Genomic DNA, 23,932 nt, shown 5'->3' on the forward strand with positions numbered 1-23,932 from the left:
GAGGAGGAGCTTTTACGTGTGAAACGAGGCAGCTGTTAACAGTCTGTCTTTTCACACGTAACTGCCTCTCAGCGTGTGAACATACCCTGATGAAGGAACTAACGGAGTTCAGGTCAGATTTTAAACGTATGGGGCACAGATTAGAGGCTCTAGAGTCGGCAGTGTCAGACACAGTCAATCATGCGGACTCGGTGGGGCATAAACTACAGGCCCAGGAGTCACAAATGAACAGGGCACTAACTATGATTGAGGATATGGAGAACAGAAGCCGCAGAAAAAATATTAGGCTGAAGGGCCTAGCTGAATCGTATGCAGCTGAGGTGTTACCATCGATTGCACGGCAAATATTCGCCTCCTTACTAGGAGAAGACAGAGCGGAAAAGGTGGTGATAGAACGAATTCACCGGGCCCTGAGACCTAAACCTAAGCCGACAGACACACCACGGGACGTCATCTGTGGACTTTTAAGTTATGTGGATACAGCAGCCATCTTAACGGCTAACAGAGAGCAGCAAAGGGTGATGTTTGAAGGCTCTACTCTGCAGCTATATCAAGACATAGCGGCGTCTACACTGGCAAAGAGACGCATTATGAGACCATTGCTGGCGAAACTCCGGGAGATAAATTTGCCTTATACCTGGCTTTTTCCTTTCGGACTGGCTATCATTAAAGAAGGAAAGAGGATCCTGATTCATACAACGAATGATCTGGAGGAAGCTTGGGAATGCTTGGGAATTCGCCCTATCCAGATACCAAATTGGCTACCAGCTCAGACAGACATCACGCTGCCGGACATTTTCCGAAGATGGAACCTTGGTCTGTGTATTCCAAACACAGAACGCCACGTGGTAAGAAGCAGAGGGCAGAAGCAATGGAGGATGATGTGCCTTGAACTGTCCGGTCTAGTTCGTGAGATATTCCGTTTTCTTTCATTTATTTATGTCCTTAAATGATACTGAAAATTCTACTTCATACGAGTTGTTATAATGCATTTATTGAGGCAGCAAAATAATTGAAAAGTTTTGATATTTCTAGTTATGTTGACAGGGGCTTACATGTTTCAAGGTATCAGATAATATTTGTGGTAGCTGGAGAACATGTGAAGGAGATATGTCGGCCCCAAATGTTATGACAAGGAGTTACCCGGCAAAGCTTCTTGAAGCAGCTGGACCATAGATACTATATGAAATTCCAGTTAGTGGAATATTGCAGACAGTATGGTGCAGCACTTATGTTTTTTGTGAAAACACTACTGGGCCAAAAGTGCCAAGTAAGTTAATACATTAGTCTATCTTATCATAAGAAGCATGGGTAGCAACCGGTTGTGCTCTCATAAGGAAGAATTTCTATGTCTAGTGCCTGAACTAGAACGATTTCCTTAAATTGTTCGTATATTTGAATATTCAATTTCTCATTGTTCTCTATTTTTCTAATTTAATAGTATATTATGGATCTGGCCCAGGCCCCGGCTCAGGATTTTTTCTCCCTCCCATATGCAGCGATGTAATGGTGACAGAATTGGGTGGGTAGTGGGATATCTATCACACCTATTGTATTATGTAATTGACATTAAGCGGCCAAATAGGCCATATATGAGCTGCAGTTCCATAGTGCCTGGACACTTATTGATTGTTTTGTTGTATGTCTCCCCCCCCTTCCTTCCCTTTCCCCCTATTCCTGCATTGTCAAATATTATACCCTAGCAAAATACACCTCCAGCAATACCTTAACAAACGGAACAACCTAACACACACATCACAAAAATGGCGACGATAAAGTTAGTGACTTATAATGTTAATGGACTGAATTCACCCCAAAAACGGAATCAGATTATAACGCTGTTAAAAAAGGAAAAAGTATCTGTAGCATTTTTACAAGAAACACATTTTAAAGATGATAAAATACCTAAATTGCCTACTAACTATCTTTCTTCATGGTTTCATGGCTGCAGCTCGGGCTCTGCTGTACGAGGTGTCTCTATTGCACTACATAGGGACCTACCGTTCATCTTTCTGGCTAGACATGATGCGAGGGATGGCAGAGCACTATTTTTTAAAGGTAAACTGGGTACACTTACATGCACTTTAGCGAATTTGTATGTCCCCAACAAATCGCAGATAACCTGGTTACTCCAAATTCTGGAAGAGTTACGTGCTTTTGCAGAAGGCCCTATTATTATAGGGGGAGATTTGAACTTAACTCTTAATCCAGAGCTGGACTCTTCAACTCATAAATCAACCATCCCACAGATTGGTAGACGGAAACTTTTGAACAAATTCCAAGAACTCAACTTACATGATGCTTGGAGAGTGATGAATCCTACAAAAAAGGATTATACATTTTACTCTCACCCTCATTACTCACATCAGAGACTAGATTATCTGTTTCTACATGCACACTTTATAACATCAATGGAGGCAACGAGTATTGGACAGATTACGGTTTCAGATCATGCACCGGTGTTTAATACATTGAGGGTTGCAGAGCTGTCCTCTAGAGAGTGGACATGGAGGTTAAATGAAACTCTTCTGGACTCCCCAGATCTGTGCAAGATATTGATAGAGTCATTGCAGTCCTATTTTGACATCAATGACACAGCTGATGTTTCTGGGACTATACTATGGGAAGCGCACAAGACATATATCAGGGGTATATTAATCTCCCTAGGAACAAAAATCAAAAGAGAAAGGGAAAGAGAAATTCTAGGGATGCTATCGAAAATAGCGGAGACTGAAAAGTTACATAAAACTACCCCAACCAAACAGTTACAGACTGAATTGCAGATTCTCCGAAATAATTTGAAAGATACCCTGAACAAAAAATTAGCAGCTAATTTGATGCACTATCAACAGAAGTTATACACACATGGGGATAAGGGGGGAAAATTAATGACGGCCCTGATCAAAAAGAAAAAAGAAAGGGCCTTTATTCATAAGATTAAAACTCCAGAGGGCCATACATGTACGACTACAGAAGAAATAGCGGGAGAATTCAGTGAATATTATTCGAAATTATACAATATCCCGGCCCCCTCTCTGACCTCAGATATCTCCAGGTCTGCACAGATTGAAGAATTTCTGGGACCACTAACACTACCTACACTCTCAGGGGATGATGCGGAGGAACTTATGACTCCGGTTACCCTTGAAGAGGTGTCAAAAATACTACATTCCTTTCCTTCAGGGAAAAGCCCAGGTCTAACTATCAAATATTTAAAAAAATGTAAAGATAATGTATTACCTCCGTTGGTTAGAGCGTTCAATGAGTTGCTACAGGGAAATAAATTCACGGCGCAGTCGTTGGAAGCGTATATTACAATTTTACCTAAAGAGGGAAAAGATCCTCTCTTATGTTCTAGCTACAGGCCTAGATCTCTTTTAAATCTAGATCTCAAAATATGGGCTAAATTGCTATCCACTTGGGTTAAAAAGTTTTTGACTACCTTGGTTCACACGGATCAGAAGGGCTTTGTGCCGGGACGGGAGGGAAGACAGAACTCCATTCGACTGATGCACTACATTCAGAAAGCGCATGAATCTAAAATTCCTCTAGTGCTAATGGGTACAGATGCTGAGAAAGCGTTTGATAGAGTGGCATGGGACTTCATGGCAGCCACTCTAGCAAAATTCAACTTTCCAGAACCATTTATTAAGGCAATATTTACACTATATAGTAGGCCATCGGCTAAGATAAGGGTGAATGGGGTTCTGTCTCCCTCTTTTTCAATAGGGAATGGCACAAGACAGGGGTGCCCTCTTTCACCTTCTCTATTCATCTTGACCTTGGAGACTCTTTTGCAAGCCTTGAGGCAAGATGACCGCATTAAAGGTTTAACTATAAATTCAAAACAACATTTAGTTCACGCATTTGCGGATGATTAATTTGAAGAAAAACATTAACAAATAATCATTTTTACATCAAACGTTCACATTGAGCAATAACTAGAAATGATACATGCAAACTCATTTTCCTTCTTTATATACATATATATATATATATATATATATATATATATATATACATATATATACACACACACACACACACACACACACACACAAACACTGCACAGAATTTTCCTTTCACAATAACAACGACAAAAAACAAATAACTAAAAATGTTTTCAAATGGGAATATTCCACTTCTGTACCTTTTATCTGACGCATGACTCTAGTAGTCCAATGCTAAGGCTGGTCCAGAACTTTACATAAAACTTAACTTCAGTATTTAATATTCCCACAACACTTCTTAAATACAATTATTAAACAAACTAACTTTGGAATAACATCTGGAGAACTGCTGATATCTTATTGTACAAACATCAGGTCAATACTTGGGATAACATTGTTCCCCTGTCACTTACACACAACGTCTGCAGTGGGGAAAATACAGGCCGGGCTTCAGGCCCCCCTGAGAACAGGTCTACACACACGAGCACATTGTCATACACTTCTACCTCGGGTAGTTGTATGTTCTGCAGTCGCTGGGACTGTTAATCTGGCCGGGCTGCACTTTTCACAGGTACCTTTGCTGTTTTACCTATGTCATGCCGTGCGCACATAATGCCGGCTGCTACAAACCTAGTGGTGGCATTATTGTATCCAGGGACAAGAGAAATTTACTGATACCTGGCTGCACATACCCTTATTGTCAGGTCTGTTTTCTCTTGCTCTCTCAATTGGCTTACCCGATGATCCAATAAGTTCCTACTACCAATGGGCCCATAATTGTGGGTGATGCCAAAAGCGTACCTAGAGTCAGTGTATATGTCGGCCGTCTTACCTTCTGCCAGGTTACAACCTCAGCGAGCACCTCCAGCTCCGCTCCTTGAGATGAACAAGAAGGTGAGAGTGGTTTCTGGGTAATTTACCTTGTGCCTCGTATCCTGTTCTACACATGCTGTATATGATAAAGTATATCTACATTACAAATTTACATTGAAAACCCATGTCACATATAGATAGAACATTTTAAAAGGGTGGAGTTTTATTGTTCCACATTTATCTGATGATCCAGAACACTTGTAAATCCCACCCACCAGGTCCTGTAAATACCTGATTAATACAAAAACAAACAAAATATGTTACTGAAATCTGGCATAAAATAAACAATATTCAAACAATTTTTTTGTTTTGCCTACTCCCCATCTAAATCTATAAAGACTCATCTGTGAGTGACGTCACCTCTGCCTCCTGTGTAAATTTGCTGGAGGGGGATGGTCTCTTACACAATACCTCATATTGCATGGAGACTACAGCACAGCTTACCCAGTGCCATATTCACCGTTCTGGAAGGATCTGGAACCATCTACACAGAAAAACCTCAAAATGTAGATTACTGTCATACACATTTAATCTGGGTTACTCCTTGAAGCTCATACACATTTTGTAGATCTCCTAGAACCAAATTCATTAATTCAAAACAAAATAAAACACAAAACAAAACTACCTGATCAGTCCCTTCAACATTCCCTCCTATTTGGACTCTGCAAAAGTAATGTAGCAGGGTTCAAAACGACATATCAACATAATAAAATTAGGCACTCTATCGGGGGGGGGGGGGGGGGCACTAGTTTAACCCCCTGTAATACACAACAGCCTGGAACAAAAAAGACTTTCTCCTGACAAAAATACATTTTATCTTTAAAATGACCTGCAACCATTTTCAAAAATAACATTTAGGCAGCACCATAGCACGTGCCTCATGTGTGAAAACAAAAAAAACAAGACAAATGTAATTAGTTATTCAATAACACAAAAAATAAATATATCTGGTAATATTAATTACTGCAAACCAATAAGCTGTACATAAAAATAGGGAACAGTGGGGGCACATACATTTTCAAAACCCCGTGTCTCACAATATCTGTATTTTAATTCATTTGAATCAACATCAAAACATTCCAACATTAAATCTTATCACATTATAACACATTAATATGCAGTATAGCTTTTATCTTTTTACAAACATACAATATAGTTCTGCTTTTTTGTGGCCATTAGTTTCAAACTTCAGACATGTTACATTACACACATTACACAGATGTCTCATCACATCACACATGTTACATTGCACACATCACGCCGATGTCACATCACACATGTTCACATTACACTCCCCCCGTTCTGACCCACATTAGTCACTGCAATGTACCCGACTGCTCCGTTTTCTTCACTCTTCCAATAAAAATTTACACCTGTATTTAAATTGTTCTTTCTCACATCATCTTACTTGTAACCACCTGTAATCACCTGCTTTGTCCTTTTAACTTATGCCTTGTCCTGGCCACTCCACTCCCCTTCTCAACATCTTTTTTATCACATGCAAACATCCTTCTTACGGCTGCCAGCCTCTTCAACAATTTTTTTTTTCAGTGTGTTATTTTGCCTTCACATACTTTACAATTAAAGCCCCAGCTCCTTTTGCTCATTCTAATGTTGGCCGGGAAAAGTGCCCCAAAGCATCTTTGTCCAACTTCCTCCTGACCCCATGGTCGGAGAGCAGTAGGGTGATTTCCGGTAAATCCCCCACCTCCTGGCAAACAGGCCACGCCACGTTTGCCGACAGATATCTCAGACCAGTCTATCTCCTAGACTGTCTTACCAATACGATATCAAAAGTCGTTCCTCCAGACATTCTAGCAGTAGGATCCTCTGATCCCTCACTGTATTGAACATCAAGAACAGACAAAATGCTGCCAATCAACAATTACAAGAGCAAATTCTTCAACACAATCGACATTCATGAACCTCCATTGATTCAAGCAGGAGTTGGTCACTTCACTTATGCAGAACACTTGCTGCCGGGGTGTGTCTTTCGGTTCATACAGCCTGTGATGTAGCATATATATCCCAAACTCTTTCCTCTAGCACTTTGCAATGGATTCACATGCAAATTATATTTGGTAACATATATATTATCCTCCCCGCTCAGCCGTTCACTCTGTGGGTTGTAGTTTAGGGGGCTGTTATGTATGTTGGTGATTATTTCTTTACGGGCTATGGGTCTGAGCCAATACAAATGTCCTTCACTGTAATTACTACTACGACACAGGTGGCACCTGGGGTAAGTGTCAGGGTCATTCATTGAATACAGGATGTTATATTACAACGGTATTCAATCCAGCGGTCTGATGTTATACTACTACAGACTTAATTACTTGGATGTTATTTTACATCAAAGTGTATATGCCGGATTATCATGTGCTAGAAATCAGTCTGTACTGATTCCCACCTTATGCCAGTCTGGCAATGCATACAACTGGTTTATGGACCCTTACACACAATATCACTGTCTGGCAATCAGCCAGGAAAATATAAATAATTTTCTAATACAGTATTCAAAGTTTTCCCTGTTGCACTGGGTAATGGTATTGAGTGCAAATTCAATATAGACACAATTGCTTCTCCTTGCACTGGATTCTACATTATCAGGACTTAACCATTGAAGCCCCTGTGGTACTACATGATATTACTCACAACTATCCAACTGTCCTCTCACCTACAAACAGTCAGTACCTCCCAACTATAATCCCAGACAAACGGGTAACAGATCAACTATTAATCCTCAACAATTTTACACAACTAAATAACAAATTACGCTACAACAAAGCAGCAAGCAGAAGTTTTGTTTTTTCCTCACAGTCCAGACTAAAATCTTTTCATTTCAAATACTTCACATGTGAGTTACGACTTCTCTCCAGCATGCGCTACATCACTGCATTCCAAAGGCGGAGGTCTTACACTTCTCACAATTTTCCTGGTTAACAATATAATTGCTGGCAAAAATTCTCTCATGTCTTTCATATCAACAGTTTAAGATCACGTACACACCTGCAATCCTTCATCACACAAAAAGCTTTAACATACCTTTTTGGATCCATCTTTCAACCCGTTCTGACTAAGGAGCCTCGTCCATAAAGAAGTGACGTCTGACAACTAGATTCCAAGGCTTACGCAATACATGTGTGAATGGTGTAAGAATAAGCTCCTTACCTACCGCGGTTTTTTGTAATTCACAGATGCAAAGCCAGACCTCTCCAGTGACAGCTTATCAGACGTGCAATCTTCCTGGGTTTTATCGGCACCATTACTGTCGTGGAATTCCATTGCTCAAAATATATTAGACTGAAATTTATACGAGTCCAAACAGACTCTCAAGGCCAGACTCCATTAGTCAGTATCCTAATTAGGCTTTTTCACCGATATATATCGAGAGAGGAGAAGAAAACACACAGACACTCTGATATGTTCAAAATGTTCCTCTGAAGGATTTATTACCAAACTCAAACTGTTAAACTGAAATTCAGAAGGGGTGTAGGCTTGAGGTAAACCAATCAGAGACAATATAACAATATTTGTTATTCAGTAAAAAGCATACAATAAAATACATCCCAGATACATCATTATAATTCTTCACACATCAGGTTTTGCAGGTGTCTAATCTCTTTTGGACAGAATGTCCTCGTGGAGATGGGGGAGACCTTCCTTCACGCATACTTGCCACCCTCCCATCTCCCTCCCTGTCCAACTTCACATGGGAACCAAGGTCAAAGATAAAACATACGAAATCAACATTACTTGTATTAAAGCAACAATGACTTTCCTATTCACTACAATAAAACCAAGATGGGAACTAAAGACAAGATGGCTGCTGCACGAAACTAAATCATTTAAACATTATCATCACTTTCACATATTACATATCTTAGTAATTCGGCATCCTGCTTGATAATTCACAATGTAATTTCATACAGAGACTATAAGCAAATAAATCATCCTTCACAATAGGATTAGATACAGTGGCTCAGAAGGCAGTATCACACATGATAGGATTAGATACAGTGGCTCAACAGACAGTACCACACATGATAGGATTAGATACAGTGCCTCAGAAGGCAGTATCACACATGATAGGATTAGATACAGTGGCTCAGCAGAGAGTATCACACATGATAGGATTAGATACAGTGACTGAACAGACAGTATCACACATGATTGGATTAGATATAGGGCCCAGCAGACAGTATCACACATGATCGGATTAGATACAGTGGCTCGGAATGCAGTATCACACATGATAGGATTAGATACAGCGGCTCAGCAGACAGTAGCACACATGATCGGATTAGATATAGGGCCCAGCAGACAGCATCACACATGATCGGATTAGATACAGTGGCTCGGAAGGCAGTATCACACATGATAGGATTAGATACAGCGTATCAGCAGACAGTATCACACATGATAGGATTAGAGATAGGGCCCAGCAGACAGTATCACACATGATAGGATTAGATACAGTGGCTCAGCAGACAGTATCACACATGATAGGATTAGATACAGTGGCTCAGCAGACAGTATCACACATGATAGGATTAGATACAGTGGCTCAGCAGACAGTATCACACATGATAGGATTAGATACAGTGGCTCAGCAGACAGTATCACACATGATTGGATTAGATATAGGGCCCAGCAGACAGTATCACACGTGATAGGATTAGATACAGGACTCAGATCGCTGACATTGCGGACCTAGGAAAGGTAAGAATAATAATTTTGCTTCTTTATGTGTTACTGATTATTTTTGTGTGTTTGTGTTTTTTTACAGGTTCGGTTGTTGGACTACTTTGGATACGAGGACTTCAATGACGGCGTTTTTTTTATTCTCAATAAAATGGTTAATGAGGGTTGTGTTTTTTTATTTAAATAAAATATTTTTTCTAAGTGCTTGTATCTTTTTAAACTTTATTATCACCGCCTTAGTAATGGCCGCTGGCTGATTGACAAACTCCATTACTAAGGCGGGGCTTAATGTTAGCAGGTGCAGAGGCTAACACTAACCCCCATTATTACCCCAGTATCCACCGCCACCAGGGGTACTGGGAAGAGCCGGGTACGAACCAGTACCCGACCATCTGCAATGACGGCCAGGCACCGGGGCGGCCGCAGGCTGGCACTATTAGGCTGGGGAAGGCCAAAAACAGTGGCCCTTCCCACCCTGGTAATGCTGCCTGCTGCTGCTGTGTTGTATCTGGCAGGTTATGAAAATTAGGGGGGACCCCATATCGTTCTTTCCAATTTTTTTTTATTTTTTTTAAATGACGTGGGGTCCCCCCCATTTTTCATATCCAGCCAGATACAATAAAGCAGCAGCAGGCTAGCATTACCAGGGTGGGAAGGGCCACTGTATCTGGCCTTTCCTCTAATGACCGTGACTGCGGGCTGTCAGCTACAGCCTCCCACTGACAGTCGCAGCCACGAGTCGGCAAGCGCTGGCCCCAGCCTCCTCCTCAGGAGACGCCAGCGCTTGCATCCACTCACCTCCGCCGGAGCCCGCAGGGAGCGCGCGCACGCTCGTCCCCGCTCTTAAAGGGGCAGCGCGCGCACCGGACATCTTGAACGACCTTTGACCCGTGAGTACCCTGGGTTATAAGAGGGGTCCAGCCCCCTAGTTCGATGCCTGAGCGTTGTTAGTTTTCCCAGTCTGCCTTGTTCCCCGTTCCTGTTTCCCGTGCTTTGCCCTATTATCTAGTCGTGCCACGTCCTGTGTAATCTGCCATGTCCAGAGGAATCTGCCATGTCCTGTGTCATCTGCCACGTCCGGAGGCATCCGATACTTTCTGTGTCATCTGCCACGTCCGAAGGAATCTGCCACGTCCCGTGTTATCTGCCACGTCCCGTGTCATCGGCCACATCCGGAGGAATCCGCCACGTCCTGTGTCATCTGCCACGTCCGTAGGAATCCACCACGTCCTGTGTCATCTGCCACATTCGGAGGAATCCGCCACGTCTGGCGCAACTGGCGGCTCCTGTGTCATCCGCCACGTTTGGCGCCATCTGCTGCACCCATCTCATCTGTGCCAGAGCTGCGGCCACCATCTGGACTATTCAGGTACCCTTGTGCGGGACATTGTATTTCTGGGGTTTCCTGTTGTTTGGCCAGCTGCCTCCCCGCTGCGGCGGTACGGCCTAGTGGGTCCACTAACCCGCTTCGTGACAGTACGCTCAGGCCATGGACCCCGCTGGTCAACCTGAGACGTTAACTACACAAGCCATGCTGGCTGAGATGGAGGATCTCCAGTCACGACAAGACCAGCTCCTCCTGTCGGTGAACGCCATAGCCCATCGGCTGCTTGCTCCGTCCACAGTCATCACCGCACTCGTTCCTGCGGTTCCGCCTGCTACACCTCCTGTCTGTACCAGTACCAACCCCCTGTGTTTCTTGCCGCTATCTCCACGCTATGACGGAGATCCGAGGTCCTGCAGGGGATTTTTGAATCAGTGCCTGATCCATTTCAGACTACAAGCCAGGTCCTTCTGCTCGGATGACGTCCGGATCGCCTTTATCATCTCTCTCCTTACCGGCAAAGCCCTGGCATGGGCCAATCCTCTGTGGGAACATCAGGGACCTGAGACCCGGGACTTGCAGTGCTTCTTACGGACCTTCCGCTCGATCTTTGAGGAACCTGGGAGAGTTTCTTCGGCTGCTGCATCCTTGCTGACCCTACACCAGGGAGACCTCTCCGTGGGCGAGTATGCCATTCAGTTCCGTATCCTGGCTGCTGAATTGACCTGGAACAACGAGGCTTTGGTGGCTACATTCTGGCAGGGACTGTCTTCAGGGATCAAGGACGAGCTGGCTGCTCGCGATCTGCCATCTACCCTCGACGATCTTATCCTACTCGCCTCCCGCGTCGACATGAGGATCCGGGAACGTTCTCCGGGAGAGAGAACTTCCTAGGCTGGATTCTGCTGTCCCGCAATCCTCCTCAGTCGTCCCACCAGAGTACCCGATGCAGAGTAATCATGTTAAATTGTCTACCCAGGAGAAAGAACACAGACGCCCTTCTGGACTTTGTTTGTATTGCGGCCATGGAGGCCATATTGTGCGTCTGTGCCCCCAAAGGCCGGAGAGACCCCATTGCCTAGGATTGGTTGGAGAGACAACACTAGGTGGAACAGAATGTAACAGAGGATTCGCTTCCAAACTGACTATTCCTGTGACCCTGGTATACGGCAACAGGACGCATCAAGTCTCTGCCTATCTTGACTCTGGCTCTGCTGCAAATTTCATCCAGAAAGAGCTTGTGGATCATCTTCAGCTGCCCACAGTTCCCCTGGAGACATCTTTGGCTGTGGCCTCTGTTAATGGACTGCCTCTGCCTGATCCCATTATCTCTAAAACCAAGCCGTTGAAGCTCCAGGTTGGAGTACTTCACTCTGAATTTATTTTGTTCCTTGTTTTGCCCAAGGCCATCAATCCTGTTCTGCTGGGCCTGCCTTGGCTTCGACTTCATGCCCCAGTCCTGGACTGGAATTCTGGAGAGGTTCTCCAATGGGGCTCCAAGTGCCATGGTCATTGTCTGTTGCAGATCCATCCTGTCAAGCCTTCTCTGCCTCAGTCGCTGTCGGGACTGCCTCCCCATTTTGCTCAGTATGCAGATGTTTTCAGCAAAAAGGAGGCTGAGACGCTGCATCCACAGCGCACCTATGACTGCCCCATTGAACTGGTTCCTAATGCCTCTCTTCCCCGTGGACGGGTATATCCTCTCTCCTTGCCTGAGTCTCTATCCATGTCGGCCTATATAAAAGGAGAATCTGGAGAAGGGTTTTATACGAAAATCTTCCTCCCCGGCCGGGGCTGGATTCTTCTTCGTTAAAAAGAAGGATGGATCCCTTCGTCCCTGCATTGACTACAGGGGCCTCAACCTGATCACAGTCAAGAACAAATACCCGTTGCCACTCATCTCTGAGCTATTTGATCGCATACGAGGGGCCAAAATTTTTTCTAAGCTAGACCTGATTGGGGCTTACAATTTAGTCCGGATTCGCCGGGGTGACGAATGGAAGACGGCATTTAACACCCGGGACGGGCACTACGAATACTTGGTGATGCCCTTCGGACTGTGTAACGCTCCAGCAGTGTTTCAGGAGTTCGTTAACGACATCTTCCGAGATCTACTCTATGTCTGTGTTGTTGTTTATCTCAATGATATTTTGATTTTCTCCCCAGATCAGACGACTCATCGGAGGCATGTTCGTCAGGTTCTACTACGATTGAGGGAGAATCATTTATACGCCAAGCTGGAGAAGTGCATCTTTGAGAAGAGTTCTCTGCCCTTCCTGGGCTACATCATCTCGGATCAAGGCCTCAAGATGGATCCTGAGAAAGTGAAGGCTGTCCTGGAGTGGCCACGTCCCCAAGGCTTAAGGGCCATACAGCGGTTCCTGGGATTCGCCAATTTCTACCGGCAGTTTATTCCTAACTTCTCTTCTCTGACGTCTCCCATCTCGACCCTTACCAAGATGGGTGTGAACGCCAAAGTGTGGACTCCAGAGGCAGAGTCAGCATTTAATAGCTTGAAGAGTGCTTTCACTTCAGCCTCGATCCTCCATCATCCTGACGTATCTCGGCAGTTCTCACTGGAAGTGGACGCTTCCTCTGTCTGTGCAGGTGCACTTCTGTTCCAGAGGAGCTCCAAAGGAAAGGCTGTAGTATGTGGCTACTACTCTAGACTGTTTTCTTCTGCTGAGCGCAATTATTCCATTGGAGATCGGGAGCTGCTGGCCATCAAATTGGCCCTGGAGGAGTGGAGACATCTTCTGGAGGGCGCTGCTCACCCCATCCTGATCTTCACCGACCACAAGAACCTCACTTACCTTCAGTCCGCTCAAAGACTTAATCCTCGTCAAGCCAGATGGTCGCTGTTCTTCACCCATTTTCTGTTTGCGCTCCACTACCGTCCCACGGACAAGAATGTGAGGGCAGATGCCCTGTCCAGATCATTTGAGACGGAAGACACGGTGGAGTCCCTCCAGGCCATCATAGACCCGTCCTGCATCGTCACTGCTAATCCTCTGCAGGTTAGAGAAATCCCTCCTGGGAGGACTTTTGTTCGGTTTGGCGGACAGGAGAAGAATTCTCCACTGGGGACATAGTTCTAAACTTGCTGGGCATGCCGGTGTCCGTAAAACCCGAGACCTGATCTCTCGTCACTTTTGGTGGTCCACGCTACATAATGATGTTCTGGACTTTGTCTCTTCTTGCACGGTGTGTGCCTCTAACAAAGTGACTCACAGCAAGCCTGCCGGCCTGCTTCAACCTCTGCCTGTACCCAATGCCCCCTGGCAGCACATTGCGATAGACTTCGTCACAGACCTTCCCCCCTCAGCAGGATGTAACACTGTCTGGGTGGTGGTGGACCGGTTCTCTAAGATTGCTCATTTTATCCCGCTGACCGGCCTACCTTCTGCTCCTCGTCTGGCAAGTCTCTTCATCCAGCACATCTTCCGCTTGCATGGCTTGCCTCTTCACATTGTGTCCGACCGGGGGGTTCAGTTTACCTCTAAGTTCTGGAGAGCCCTATGTAAACTCCTGGATGTGAGATTGGACTTTTCCTCTGCCTATCACCCCCAGTCCAATGGGCAAGTTGAGAGGATCAACCAGATCATGGAAAATTATCTCCGCCATTTCATCTCTTCACAGTACGATAACTGGTTACAGCTTCTACCATGGTCCGAATTTTCTTACAACAACCACACAAGTGAGTCCACCACTTCCACTCCGTTTCACATCGTCTACAGTCAACATCCCAGAGTCCCTCTTCCTGTGTCGACTTCATCCCAGGTTCCCGCTGCTGACTCTGCATATGGGGACTTTCTGCAAATCTGGCAACAGACCCGGTCCTCTATTTTGCTGGCAGTAGATCGCATGAAGCGAAAGGCAGATACTAAGAGAAGAGAGCCGCCTCAGTATCTTCCGGGGACTAAAGTCTGGCTGTCCTCTCGGAACATTCGCTTGAAGATGCCCTCATACAAGTTCGCTCCCAGGTTCCTTGGACCATTCGAGGTCCTGCAGCAGATCAACCCTGTCGCCTACAAGCTTCGGCTGCCTCCTACCCTCAGGATTCCCAACTCCTTCCACGTCTCCCTCCTGAAGCCTGTGATCCTAAACCGCTATTCCAAGACTCCCAGCTCTGCGGTTGCTCCCAGCGGCTCCTTGGACTTCTTTGAGGTAAAGGAGATCTTGGACACCAAGAGAGTGAGAGGAAAGACCTTGTATTTGGTGGATTGGAGGGGGTTTGGTCCCGAAGAGAGGTCCTGGGAGCCAGAGGAGAAAATCAATGCCCCTACTCTTCTAAAGAAGTTTCTCTCTCGCTCCGGTCCCAAGAAGAGGGGGCGTAAGAGGGGGGATACTGTAATGTCCGTGGCTGCGGGCTGTCAGCTCCAGCCTCCCACTGACAGCCGCAGCCACGAGTCGGCAAGCACTGGCCCCAGCCTCCTCCTCAGGAGACGCCAGCGCTTGCATCCACTCACCTCCGCCGGAGCCCGCAGGGTGCGCGCACGCTCGTCCCCGCTCTTAAAGGGGCAGCGGACATCTTGAACGACCTTTGACCCGTGAGTACCCTGGGCTATAAGAGGGGTCCAGCCCCCTAGTTCGATGCCTGAGCGTTGTTCGTTTTCCCAGTCTGTCTTGCAAATGGTCCCTTAGTGTTTCCCGTTCCTGTTGTTACCCGTACCTTGTTCCCCGTTCCTGTTTCCCGTGCTTTGCCCTATTATCTAGTCGTGCCACATCCTGTGTCATCTGCCACGTCCAGAGGAATCTGCAACGTCCTGTGTCATCTACCACGTCCGGAGGAATCCGATACTTTCTGTGTCATCTGCCACGTCCGGAGGAATCTGCCACGTCCCGTGTCATCTGCCACGTCCGGAGGAATCCGCCACGTCCCGTGTCATCGGCCACGTCCGGAGGAATCCGCCACGTCCTGTGTCATCTGCCACGTCCAGAGGAATCCACCACGTTCGGAGGAATCCACCACGTCCTGTGTCATCTGCCACATCTGGAGGAATCCGCCACGTCTGGCGCAACTTGCGGCTCCTGTGTCATCCGCCACGTTTGGCGACATCTGCTGCACCCATCTCATCTGTGCCAGAGCTGCGGCCACCATCTGGACTATTCAGGTACCCTTGTGCGGGACATTGTATTTCTGGGGTGTCCTGTTGTTTGGCCAGCTGCCTCCCCGCTGCGGCGGTACGGCCTAGTGGGTTCACTAACCCGCTTCGTGACATTTCCCCTCCTGATGCTACCAGCCTGCGGCCGCCCCAGTGGCCTACCATCACTACAGATGGTCAAGTACTGGATGGCACCCGGCTCTTCCCATCACCCCTGGTGGCGGTGGGTACCGGGGTAATAAAGGGGGTTAGTGTTAGCCTCTGCACCGGCTAACACTAAGCCCCGCCTTAGCAATGGATACTGTCAATCAGCCGGCGGCCATTACTAAGGTGGTAGTAATATAGTTTAAAAAAACACAAAGACATAGAAAAAATATTTTATTGAAATTTAAAAAAAAAACACACAACCCTCATTAACCATTTTATTGATAATAAAAAAAAAACCGTCATCGAAATAGTCCTGGAATCCGCCGTAGTCCAACGACCGAACCTGTAAGAAAACACACAAGAAAAACAATTAGTAACACATGTGTTAGGCTTAGATACAGGGCCCAGGTGTGATACTGTCTGTGGGACCCTGAATCTAAGCCTACCACAAGGTAGGCTTAGATACAGGGTCTAGCAGACAGTAATCTTATACAGTATAAGATTACTGTCTACTGGTGCCCTGTATCTAAACCTACAGTGTGGTAGGCTTATATACAGGGCCCATCAGACAGGATCACACCTGGGCCATGTATCTAAGCCTACCATGTGATTGGCTTAGATACAGGGCCCAGCAGACAGGATCACACAATCTGTGATCCTGTCTCATGGGCCCCCGAAGCCTGCTACATCGTAGGCTTAGGGGTTGTGCAGTCCCTAAACATTGATGGCCTATCCACAGGATAGGCCATCAATAGCTGATGTGTCGGGGTCCGTGTCCCGGGACCCGCCAATCAGCTGTTTTGAAGGGGCCGCAGCTCTCATACGAGAGCTGCTTCCCCTTCATTTCACTACTCGCTCACATTGTGAATCGCCGACACCGATTCACAGTGTGGCCGGAATGAAGTGACCGGAATGAAGGGGAGCAGCTCTCGTACGAGTGCTGCGGCTCCTTCAAAACAGCTGATTGGCGGGTTCTGGGAGTCGGACCCCGCCAGTCAGGGCTAATCTTACCTTCCTCTTCAGCTGCGGCGGTAGTTCTGTCGTCTCGATTCTGTGCGCGGCGCATAGCGCTGTGACGTCATGCGCTGCGCACAGCGCTTGACGTCAGGACCTCCGCTGCGATCCGGAACCAGGAAGGTAAGTACAGTCTGTTACTATAGTAACAGGGGCCCGCGGCTCGAGTTACTATAGTAACTTTTTATTGATGTGGTGCGGGGGGTCGTGGGCCCCCCTGGCTTCGGGGCCTGGTCGCAATTGCGACCGCTGCGACCCCTATAGCTACGCCAGTATCTGTAATGTTACTCAACTATATGGTGGAGGAGAGATAATTCTATAGGATTGTTTTTCAGGGGTTGGCCTAGGCCCCTTAATTTCAGTGAAGGGAAAATATTAATGCTTCAGCATACCAAGACATTTTGGACAATTGTATATTTTCAATGTTGGGGGAACAGTTTGGGGAAAGCCCTTTTCTGTTCCAGTATGACTGTGTACCAGTGCACAAAGCAAGGTCTATAAAGGCACAGTTGGGTGAGTTTGGTGTGGAAGAACTTCACAGGCCCGCATAGAGCCCTCACCTCAACTCCATTGAACACATTTGGGATGATCTAGACTGGAGATGGCAAGCCAGGCCCTCCTATTCAACATAGGAATCTGGCCGCACAAATGCTCTTCTGGATGAATGGGCATAAATCAACCAACCCCATATTCATTCCTATGGATTTAGAATGGGATGGTATAAAAGCTCCCGTAGATGTAATGTATAGGGGTCCCAATACTTTTGTCTATATAGTGTATAATTTACCTGAATGTCCACAAGACAATATATAATAAAGTAATACTGATTACACCCCAGAATTTGGGGACAGATACAGTTGGCTAACTATGAAATTGGTCAAGTGTGTGCATGTGATAGGGAAATCAGATTGTGAGCCACAATGGGGACAGGGACTGACGTCAATGGTGTTATTCTCTATAAAGCATTGCGGAATATGTTGGCACTAATTAAGCAACAAGTAAATAAATCAATAAAGGAAATTACAATGAGAATTTTCTCCAACATTCACACTGAAAGACCTTATCAGGTCTTTTCAGGGATTGGTTTTGTCTAAAACTGGTACTGGGTATATCTTAATTCAAAAAAATAGAACAAAACAGTATGTTGGCATGTGGGTGTTCTTGCCGGGTGTTCTTGCTGTCATAAACAGTCCTCACTCAGGATTTGGCAAACAATGCTCGTATTTATTTTGAGCAAATACAAAATAAAACAAAAACCAGATCCATTAGGGGTTGAATTGCAGCTGCCTTCATATCGAGCAGCACCCCAATCCTCAGCTCATATGCTCTGAACTGAACCTGTCCCACCCTTCTCTGGGTGAACTTAAATACACAATATTCTATTTCCCAGAATTCTACAGTCTTAAAGGGACACACACATTTGTGTATTAAATTTCAAAACACATACATATTATACATAAACCACATATTATACATATTCCATACTTCATGTCTTCTTTTGAAAAGAAAAGGATCTTACAATCTCTATACACATAACCAAATCACACAAAAGAAAAATACATCTACTTTGTGTGGCTGCAGCTCTGCCTCACCTGGCATTAATCAAGTGCCTCCTATATAAACCCACCACACCGTCCATTCAGGTTTGGTCCCATGCTGGTAAGATGGAGGTAATGCTGTGTGTTATTGGGGAATTCTGAATCAGTTTGTATGTAGAAATAATAGTGGACAGAGACAAAGGTTTGCTGGCCAGCAGGTGAAAGAGGGAGAGATATACAGATACACATACACAGATAAGCTAATTCACTACTCACCCCTCAACACAATACAAAATCAAAAGCAATCTTTCTTTATATTACAATATAAATAATAAATCACACTTTACATTATATGAAGCAGACTTAAGACCCCTGCTTGCTATGCTAGTTTTACTTCATCTTCTAGTTCAATGCATATGATGTCTGACTGCATGCATTCAGTATTCTGCATATATATAAATTAATGTATTTAGAGCATCGGGTAATACTATAGGGCTCAGTAATGTTTCCACATTTTTTACTAATCTTTTTCTGTACATAAAGCTATGCTTTTCATTGAAATGATTACATATCTGGCATTTTCCTTTATATATTTCTCATATTCTTCTACTGGTTCCCAGTAGGCGCACAATAGGGTACTTAACAGCTGCTGTAGGGTTAATAGCCTAGTTCCCAAGATGGGGGAGGAATTTTTGATAAAGCCGTCATTTTCAGCTAAGAAGCTGATGGGTTATTTATTATATCTTTGGCTAGTAATGGTGTTAATCTGAAAGTGATCACATTGTATGTGCCGCCCTCCTCATCTCTTCCCCAGAGAGCCAGATGCGTCTTTTCTGTCTGATCAGTGATGCATTGGCAGAGCGCACAGTGAGGGTATAAAAAGCTTTATCCTTCACACAATATATTGTCTCAGAGCAGCAGTTTATTTTGATTAAAACACCAATTATGTTTGTATTTGTATGTTAGAATTGTTTCTACTATTGTCTTTTCTCCCTTCGTAAAGCAGAAGGATGGTTCACAGAGGGCCTCCACGATTATACCGCACATGATTTTCAAAGGAACAATACAAAAATGCTAATATATGAAGGAGTTTATTATTGTTCTTTATGCAATATAAAAGATATACAAGGAAGTATAAAACTAAACAGTCATACACTGGTTATTTACGAAGAAACAATGATGGTTTTGGGCAAACGAGCACGGATGTTGCTTACAATATTGTCTCACAATGTGACCCTTGACCCTGTAATAACAGTCCGTGGAGATATGAGCATGCACTCTATATTGTGGTCTTACAAGAAATCCATGAGTACACATTTTCTCTTCTCTATTATGACACTTATAAAATTTTTCATTCTATGTAGTTCATCATTTTACATTTAAGGATTGTTCATAAGGCATTTTTGGCTTGTCAAAAAAAACATAATATTACAACTATATGAGAATTGTCATTTTTATGGAGCTTCTCCATAAAATAATATATTGTTTATGGTCTACTTTACTACTTAATTTGATTTATGGTATGAACAGAAATTGGATTAACGGACACGGTTTTGCTCTAGAAAAAATAAGGTTGATGTGGTTAATGTCACAGTGTTGGAGGCATTACCAGTGGCTTTTAGCTGACAAGGACTACTTTCACATGACAGTATGTTACTCAGTATTTTGCATCGGTATTTGAAAGTCAAAACCAGAAGTGGGTACCAAACATGGCAGAAGTGCAACATTTTTTTAAAATTTTACTTTTTCTTTGTTTATGTTCCTTTCCTGGATTTGGGCGAATGAAAATCAGTTCATACATGTGAAGGGAGTTGTTTCGGCAAGCCCCATTCAGATGAATGGTACAGTCTCAAAAATTTCAGCAGCAAATCTGTCATATGTAAACTTACACGAAGGGTGTATTCAAGCGTCCAATACGTGTATAGGGGGCTTTATAGGGTTTGGTTTAGCCCCTCAAGTTTAACCCCTTCCTGACATTTGCCATATGGATCCGTCATGGAAAGCTAGTGCTTCCCGCATTTTGCCGTGTCCATACGACAAATGCATGGCACCGGCTCAGAATCTGAGTCGGTGCCATCATTGCTGGATGTCAGCGGTGTATTACAGTTGTAATAGCAGGGACCGAAAATAGTTTGGATCCCTGCCATTAACCACTTCAATTCAGCAGTCAAAAGCAATCGCTGCATTTAAGTTGTTTCAAGCTCATCGAAACCCCAGAAATGAAATTGCAGGGTTCCGGTGGCTGCAATGGCAACCGGAGGCCCAATACTAGCCTCCAGATCTGCCTAGCACGGAAGTTTTCCAGGCCCCGTCTGGAGGCGGAGCCTGAAGGGCTTCCGTAGCCGACAGGAAGATGGCGCCGGCTCAGGAGATGAGCTGGCGTCATCAGCGGTGGATGTCAGCTGTATGTTGCAGCTAAAATCCACCTGTAATGGCAGGAACCAGAGCTAACTCTGATTCCTGCCATTAACCCCTTAGATGCAGTGCTCGAAAGAGATCACTGCATCTTAGAGGTTGCTAGCAGCCCTGCCATGCAATCAGGGCTGCCAACTGCTGCTATGGCAACAGGAGGCCTAACAATGGCCTCCATCTCTGCCATTACGGAAGCCAATTAGGCCCCGCCGGGAGGCGATACCTAATCGGCTTGCTGTCAGTGAATGACTGACAGATCTAATACAATGCACTACTTAGGTAGTGCAATGTATTAGAAAAAAAAAAAATCAGGCAGTTGGACCTTCAATTCCATAAGTGGGACTTGAAAAAAAAAAAGTGTAAAAAAAAAAAAAGTTTTAAAACATATAATCAAAAGTTTCAAATAATAAAAATAAAACACAATCACCCTTTTCCCTTATCAAGTCCATTAGTATTGAAATAAATAAATAAACCATATATATTTGGTATCGCCGCGTCCGTAATGGCCTAAACTATAAAAATATGATGTTATTTATTCCACGCTGTGGGCAGCGTAAAAAAAACCTGTAAAAAACGATACCAGAATTTCTGTTTTTTGGTCACTTTGCCCTACAAATATTGGAATAAAAAGTGATCAAAAAGTCGCATGTATCCAAAAATGGTACCTATATAAACTATAGCTAGTCTCGCAAAAAAACAAGCCATCATACAGATCCGTAGACGAAAACAATTAAAACGTTATGGTTCTCACAACTTGGCGACATAAAAAAGAAATTATTTTTACAAAATAAATTTTATTGTGCAAAAAGTTGTAAAACATAAAAAAGTGCTATAAATTAGGTATCGCCGGAATCGGTCTGACCCGCAGAATAAAGTAGTTTATAACGTATGATGAACGCTGTATAAAACGAAAAAAAATCTATGCCAGAATTGCAGTTTTTAAGTCACCTTGTCTCCCAAAAAATAGGATAAAAAGGGATCAAAAAGTCGTATGTACCCCAAAATGGCACCAATAAAAACTATAGCTCGTCCCACAAAAAAACAGCCCTCATACCACTATGTCTATGAAAAAATAAAATTAGTTAAGGCTCCAATAAGACAGGAAAGAAAAAATATGCAGTTGTGCATGCCCTAGGGAAACATTTCTTCTGAATTATTAAGGCCCTAAAATTAGGAAACCAGGAAGGGGAGGGCCCCAAAATATCTGCTGGAAATGAGGGCTCCTGTATTATACCATGACAACATTTTCCCAGCAAAATTCCCCAAACTGCAAAGGTGCGAAGTGTGGACCAAAAGGGGGATAAGGAAGGACATTTATCAGTGTGACACTGGCCTGTGCAGAATGGATTGTGTCACAGTGTAACACACATGTATGGATTATTTTACTGTTATTTTTAACCCAATTATTATACCACCTGACTATGTCCCTGATGTACTCTGCCAAGCTTACATATGCCCCCACATTATAAATGGAAACACCAGAAATACTCAAACAAAACTACTACCAAGCAAATTCACGCTTAAAAAGCCAAATGGTGCTCCTTCCCTTCTGAGCCCTACAGCATGCCCAAACAGCAGTTTACTTCCACATATATGGCATTGCCATACCCGGGAGAACCCTTTTAACTATTTTTGAGGTGTGTCTCCAGTGGCACAAGCTGGGTATGACATATTTGCCACTGATATGGCATATCTAGGGAAAAATGTATACTTTACACCATCCACAGCACAATCATGTATGAAAAAGTTCTGTAGGGTGAAAATGCGCACTTCACCCCTTAATAAATTCCTTAAGGGGTGCAGTTTCCAAAATGGGGTCACTTCTCATTTCACATCAGAGCCTCTGCAATTGTGAACCAAAACTTTGTAAATCACCAAGTTAGGCCTCAATTTTACATGGTACTCTTTCACTCCTGAGCCCTGTCAAATGTCCAAGCAAAAGACTAGGGTCACATGTAGGGTGTTTCTAAAACCGGAAAACACAGCATAATAATTAGAGACAATATGTGCACTCCATTAGCATTGGTACTGCGGGCTAGGTACGGTTCAAAGAGAGGGAACGTCCCCCCATAAATTATCACATATTCAGCTCCATAATATATATCAAAACACAAAACAGAGAAAAGAGCTTATAGCCAGAAATATATATAGAAAATAGATACTTTATTAACATATATAAAACAAATAATTTTTTTAAAACAATATATTGAAAGGACAAGACCCTAGTAAAAAAGGTTAGTAGTGATTACTATCAATTATAGTACAGAGTAGGTTTGCAGTGCTACCAAATATCTGATCCTGTCATACATTCAAATACAGGATTCCCCTTTAAAGAGTAGAGGATCAATTGAAAAAGTGTACACAATCTATGTTTAAGTTTAAAGCAATCAAGAGGATTCAAAACTCCTTATAAAGTGCTAGGGCATAATTAACATAGATGAAACAGATGGCAGCAGCTTACCCATAGTATAATGTAGTGATAATCAGTGCTCGCTCCAGCACATAAGCCCCAACGCGCGTTTCGCTGACAAATTGCTTCCTCAGGGAGGAGATATGCATGTATATGTTCTGTGCCTTGCTACCCTTTTATAGTGTGGTGTATCTAAGAACAGTAACGATGATTCTCGGTGCATGCCCCGTGACGCGGCCGGAAACGAGGACTGCCCCACTTCCGTCTCCAGGCACTGGAGCGCACATCCGGATTCCCGACAGGTAACGGGTGTTCCGGGCATGCACAGTGCACCATCGGAGACGAAGCGGGGACAGCGTCACACCAGCAGCTGACACGGGCATGCGCACTCATCGTATCAAGGGACTTCAAATGTGTAAGTAGAGTAATGTCTATTTCAGTGTAATTATTTACGT

The sequence above is a fragment of the Rhinoderma darwinii genome, chromosome 1, assembly GCF_050947455.1.
Source record: "Rhinoderma darwinii isolate aRhiDar2 chromosome 1, aRhiDar2.hap1, whole genome shotgun sequence".
Lineage (NCBI taxonomy): Eukaryota > Metazoa > Chordata > Amphibia > Anura > Rhinodermatidae > Rhinoderma > Rhinoderma darwinii.